General features: G+C 44.4%; 1 protein-coding gene across 1 annotated transcript in view; it reads left to right on the top strand.

The window, feature by feature from the left end:
• Positions 1 to 6446, top strand: part of ADAM12 (ADAM metallopeptidase domain 12) — a 192371-nt gene that overhangs the window by 11702 nt on the left and 174223 nt on the right. The window lies entirely within an intron of this gene.

The raw sequence follows: 6446 nt of genomic DNA, 5'->3' as shown, positions 1-6446 counted from the left end.
GGGACACGACAGGCTGGAAAAAAGGGACTCGCCTCTTTGTATGGCAAAAAATGGGATTTTTTTTCAGGAATCACTGGAGGGCCCCGGGCCCTGTCCTCTTCATTCAACAGCAGCTGACAATGCATATTTTAGGTGAGAGAGGAAGGGAGATTCTCTTGTGTAAATACACGTAGCAGCGCCGCAGAGTGTGTGTGTGTGTGTCCCTACGTGTTACTACAAACCCTGGTCCCCCCGGGGGATCTTTTTTTTTTTTCATTGTAACTTTAAACTTTGTAAATGTTTGCTTCCCTCCGAATTTATGCACAGCGACTTTCCCTGGGACTTTGGCTCTGGACTTGCTAAGAGAAAGGCAGAGATAGACTTTATCACATTTACCCCCACTTTGAAGTCCTAGGGCAGACAGAGCAAGCTGTTGCCTTTAATCAAGCAGTGAGGATTTATGTTAATGAATTAAGAGGAGTGGAAGCTTTGCTTTGCCTCTGTCAGAGGTCTTAATTACTCTTCGTCAACATTTGTATTTACACTAAATCAGTGTATCAGGGTTAAAGGCTGTAGCAATTCTCAGGTAGATGAGGAGAAATAGGTGCCCAGCTCCCCTGTGGCTGTCCCCTTTGCAAGGGTGGAGGGGGGTTTGTTTGAGTGGGGGCAAACAATATATATATATATTTATAATATATATTATACCCCTTCTCTGAGCATGGGACCTACTGTGGCTGCCCAGGGCCCCCCATGAGTTGGAGGTGGGCTAGGACAGAGGGTAAACTTGACTACACATCCAGGAAAGCTTGAGATAAGATGCCTCTAGCGTTCCCATGTGACCTAAATCAAGAAATAAACACACTCCGAATTTGTTGTTCCTCCAATAAAATAAGAGGGCAAACTGTAGGTGGCTTGTGTGCGGCACACAGATGAGAGGGGTGGAATGGTAAGCAGGGGTGGAAATCCCATTACCTGTGGCTTGGGATCCCCCAAGAGCCAAGCTGGAGCTCTAAGGTGATGTTTGTGCTGGTGAATTAAGCTCTCTGTGAAGTTTGTGTCAGCTGCTCATCCTTATGGTGCCCATCTTCAGATGCCTGATCCTGAGCATCTGAAGTTTGCCTTGCTACATCTCTCCTACTCTTCCTCTACCCATAACACGTCTATAACTTGCTCTATTGCCTCTGCAGCCAGAGTGCTCAGCGAGCATCCTCTCCTTTAATTCCTTTTTTTTTTTCTTTTTTTTTTTTTTTTTAATCCTGTGGAAGCAGAGAGCAGCTCTAGCTCTGCCAGAGCATGTGCTGCTTTCTTGGTCGCAGAGGTGCTGAAAGTTACCACCGCGTGTGTCGAGACCCGGCGAAAAGTCCTCTTGGTTGTGCTGGGACACATCTCCACCCACGGTCTGGAGCTTTGCAACCCCTACCTCAGCTGGCTCTGCTGCTGGGCCCGGCGTTAGGGATCTGAGGTGCTGCCAGGACATCCTAATTTTTACATAAACACATGCTTAGTGATTAATATAGAATTTTAAGTTATGATACGTCTTGAAAACTGGTTTTGAAGTGTGGTGAGAGACATGCATAATGTGGAACTGCCCCAGTAACAACTCTAATATTAACCAGAAGTTATCAGGTTATGAGCTAGACAACTTACAAGTAGCCTTGCCGCTCACTTTTTGTTTCCCTTCCAATTTTTATGGTCTTACAATGGCCTTTTCCAGTTTGCAGTATTGCTAGCTCTTGGCTGGTGGCTAAAGGACCTCATGGACAAAAAGGGAAACTAACTCAAGTACCAGCCTCGACAAAGCAAAATTAGCTTTGCTATCCTGGCGGAGGATTATATCTACTAGGATAAGAGTTAATCTTACAGATTTAGTCAAATGCCTTAAAATCTACATCTGTATAAGCTTTGTGCAGAGTCAAGGCCTTCCTGCATCTGCAGGGCAGGCAATAAAGTGACGGTGCATAAAGGTAAACTCCAAATGAGTGTGTGTGTGAAAACTCTTACATTAAAGGTAAACTCCAAATGAGTGTGTGTGTGGAAACTCTTTTGGGTATTTGGTGCAAGCTGGGCAACAGTGGAAAAAATTAAAATCCTAAAATTGCAGTTGAAAATTCTTTACCTTCAATTAAAACAACTTTCTATCAGATTGTATTATTGTTGCTGACTGCAACTGCATTGGCTGGAACAGAAATAAATTGCAGAAGAAGAAATTTTTCCTTCTCTCTACCTTTAGAACTGGTCTCTCCAACACACTCCACATTTTAGAGCTCACTTTCAAATGCTCTCCTCTTTCAAACCGTTCCAGCCTTTGTGGCAGATATTGACAGTCTGTGTATAATCACCTTCTTGTCTGATGATTATCCCTATCAGGTCCCCTGCAGATAGCCTGGCACGAGCTGTGCCTGTCTGTGGGGCTCTGTAGCTCCGTGCCAAGATACACCAGCTGAGGACATTATGCCCACTCTTCAAATCATGTTCGCGTCGTTAACTCTCCTGCTCGCTGGGGAGCCTCACTGGTGTTTTGTCGGGACTTCTCATCTCTTGCTTTCCTCAAAAACTTTGGAAAGGTCACCATCCAGCCCCAAAGAGCATCCTTGAACTAATGATCATCACGACTACGTTTTGGGCAGCTTTTCATCCCGCTCTAACGACACGTGAGTGACGACAGCGGATCAGGGCTGTGTTTATCTGTTACTTCCACTCGGGCTGCCAGCTGCCACCGTCGCCATCGATCATGAAATTCTGTTTTAAAAAGGCTGAATTTATGTAAAGGCTTACTTGGTCCTCCACCAGCCCTGTTTACACCTCACCTACCCTATTCCTGACAGATTTATCACTAGCGGTCTCTGTGTTTCTAACATATCCCACATCCCCAGTGCAAAATTGTCCAAGGAGTCTGACCGGGCTGTTTTACTGCCATTCACCTGCATCCCTTTGGGCAGGACTGTTTGTGCTCCAGGGCTGTGGTGTTACGTGCCAATGGTGAGCATCCACCTGCCTTTGCCAGCCCGGGGTGGCCAAGGAGCACATCCAGCCCAGCTTCTGCTGGGGGTGCTGCCAAGCCTCCTGCCTGAGAACCTGACCTTTGGAGACTGCAGTTTGAGGGATGACGGGGTGGGGTTTGGACCTGACTTCTGCTGGGGGAGTTGGAAAGCAAGAAGTGACATTTCCAGGGTGTTTGCAATTAGGTCTGAGATACCATTGATGTTGATATGGCCAGGCTCTGCTACACCAGCAGCTTCTCTGCATCTTACACAGCACCCAGTCCTGCTTAGGATGCCAAGCACTTCATACTATTTACATTGGAGGGATTTTTTTATTTAATCCCTTTTTCTGATGGCTTTTTTCCCTCTACAAGTTCTCACATCATCTACTCTACTCATCTCAGACTTTGCTCTCTGTGTCACATGCACAAGGTACTTGCATTTCAAGTAGCATTTCAGATTACTCCTAGGACTAAAGCACATCAGCTCCAAAATTTTATGGTAGTAAAGGCCTAAATCACACCTGCAGAGGCTTCTCATAGGCCCTGCTGAGACTCCAGAGCAAATCTGTGACAACCCAAATTTAAAATCCATGGTTTGAGTAAGTCTGTTAGAGGGTTGCGGCTTCTTGATAGGACAATGCAGTCCAAAAGAACAATCCATTTTGTTTCTCGCTAACTTAAAGTGCTTCAATTGCATTAAATTTGTATCTTTGTTCGGCAGCTCTGTCTGTATGCAGTGATGGCAGTGCTGCTGAAGATCCTCTTACTTCAACAATTAGAAGACGTGAGGAGGAGAACTATTCAGTCTGGATTCTTTAAGTCTATATTGCATTCCTTTTGTGCCATTGAGAGCTGTGGTGCCAGAGCTATAGCTGAGAATAAACTGTGGCCTCTGATGCTTCTAGGGAAGAATACAGCATCTCATTTCTCATCCATGTTCCCTTTTGAACTGGAGGTCATAAAACTGTATCCAGGTTAAAAGCTGCTCTTGTGTGTTGATGCAGGTTTTAAAGCCTGAAGTAAGCATTCCAAGGGAAATAATTTATTTCTTCATCTATTGCCTCTTAAATGAGGAAAATGCACCCCACTGAAGAGACGCTTTGATTCAACACTTGTGGTTGAGGGGGAACTGCAGGGTCATTGCAGGAGAAATCTTCACACTTTAGCAAGAAGGAACTTGTCTATTTATTTTGTGTCATGTACATTCCTTGTTTGTGGGTCTGATCCTCAGTTGGGATAAATTGCCTGACCTCTGTGGATCTGGCTCCTTTCTACAAGCTGATGGTGACTTTCTATGCTGTTCCTTTAAAATGTGCGTGGCAGGATTGGAGGATGCTCGTAGAGGAGCAAAGCTGTGTTAGTGACCTGGGAAGACATCCTGGGTGTTCTCCCTACCCTGAGGAAACAATAACAATAAATGTTCATTCCTCCTGTAGCTCACCTCCTGAAGTAACCCATGAAAGTCAGGAGTTATGAACTGGTCTAGTGCTGATGGTGACATTTGTTGTAAGGTCACACACGTAAACCTGAGCAGAAGAGGTGGCTTCAAGAACATTAAGTAACTCTGAGTTTTCCGTCCATTCATGTTTCAAAAAATAGGAAGGCAGACTTCAGTGACAGCTTCTGTTAGTACAGGTGCAGTTAATTCTTCTTTTTCTGCTGTTGTGTGATGCGAGGAGCAGGTATTCCCCATACAAACAGAATTGTGTGATGGATATTGACTCCCCAGCCCAGTAGCTCATTTGCTGGGCTTGGGGAAGAACTACAGATCGTTTCCCAGGCACATTTAGGTAAATTAATACTGAAATTTGCTTCAGCTGGGTTTTCTGCATTTTCAGTGTGATTTCCTAGAGAATGTCTGAATGAGTGATTTGTGTGCATGTGACAAGCACAACTCAAACTCCCACTCCATAGGTTTTTCTCACTGGTGATTGTATATGAGAAGGATCATCCGGCCATACAGCTTTTCTAAGGATTCCTTGTACTCAGTGGGGGAGGCTAGTAAATCATTGGAGAAAAGGATTGTGCTGTACCTCTTAAAAGGCTGAGAGGAAATTGTATTTTGGGCAGTAATTTTGAACTTTATGCGGTGGAAAGTAGCCTTTCTTGGGGGGTTGGAGGGGAGGACCTGGAGAGGAACGCTGGATCTGGATTTTTGTGCAATTATGTGGACTCATTGCTGAAAAGTAAATATATTCAGGACTTTTTTGCTTTGACATTGGAGCTCTATGGATTAGTTGTGTCTGTGCTTGTAAAGCACAGGTTATTATTTCTCTACTCAAGTGAGTGTTGTTGTTAGGTGTTGCATCGCTGATGCTGAAGGGTGCAAATCTGAGTTTAATCAATCAAAATGAGAATCTCTGGGACTGGGATCCTTTGGGGAAAGAGCAACAGTTTAGGAAGAAGAAGATGTGACTCAGTAGTGCCTGTGCTGGGAGGATGCTGAGTTAAGATCCTTTGCTATAGCATCCTGGAAATACCTGTGGGAAAGGCAAACCTCACTATTTTTTACCTTTTATTAGTCCTGTCCTGCTTGTTTTCATGAGAAAGAAGGACTGGGTCAATTTATACGGTGTGCATCAGGACCCAGAAAAAAGCAAACTTAAAGCAGGATTTGCAGCAAGAGGAGAGAAGTTCTCCGAAGCTGTTATGTCACTTGCTTTTCAAAGCTGCTCTGGGTTTGAATCCTGTACTTACAACTTGCCCTTTGCTGTGAACTCCACAGGCTGAGCAATTCCATGGGGGGAACCTCTCCATACGTACCCATCACCCTGTCTGCCAAAGTGGCCTCTGCCTCAGTGCTTCGCTACTTTCTTTTTCTCTCATATTTTGAAATGTTTCCTTCTAGTAAAAAAAAAAAAAAAAAAGGAAAAAAGACAACTCTGTCTTTGGACTGGTCCTGAATAGTAATTCCTCAGTCAAACAGAACAACATCACAAATGAGGCTGGACAGCTGTTTCCCAAATATAGTCTATGTATATATATTCTATACACGGTAATAAAGCTTGGTTTTCACTATTTGAAACACTCTGCAGTCTCCCTGCCCCCTCCTGCAGTCAATGGCAAATGTTGTTCTCAAAACTCCACTTGTCACATTTTGTTCTCGAGAACAGGGAGGATATTGAGATATACTGGCTTCTTTCCTTGAGTGCATTTCAATATGTATTTTGTATAATGAGAGCCCAAATCCTTCTCGCATTACTTGTGCTTTAATCACACTGTGCTCTCCCAAGATTGCTTTAATCGCATTTGCATCAGCAGGAGTAACTCCGTCTGATGAGCAATATTTCATCTGCAAACAGAGGGGACCAATCTCGGGTGCGTGATGAGGAAGGAACTGGCTGTCCTGGACTCGTTACAGCGCAGCTCTCGAGCGAAGGATGGGGCAGCATCCTGATTGGAGAAATGGATCTTCAAGAACTAAAACGAACAAAAGCTATTTTTTACCGTTTTCTTGAGGACCTGTCAAGTGTGAGAGTTCCCT

The sequence above is a fragment of the Calidris pugnax genome, unplaced genomic scaffold (genome assembly GCF_001431845.1).
Source record: "Calidris pugnax isolate Ruff unplaced genomic scaffold, ASM143184v1 scaffold89, whole genome shotgun sequence".
NCBI classification, from domain to species: domain Eukaryota; kingdom Metazoa; phylum Chordata; class Aves; order Charadriiformes; family Scolopacidae; genus Calidris; species Calidris pugnax.
The sequence above is the reverse complement of the archived record's forward strand: the minus strand, read 5'-3'. Positions and strand labels throughout refer to the sequence as shown.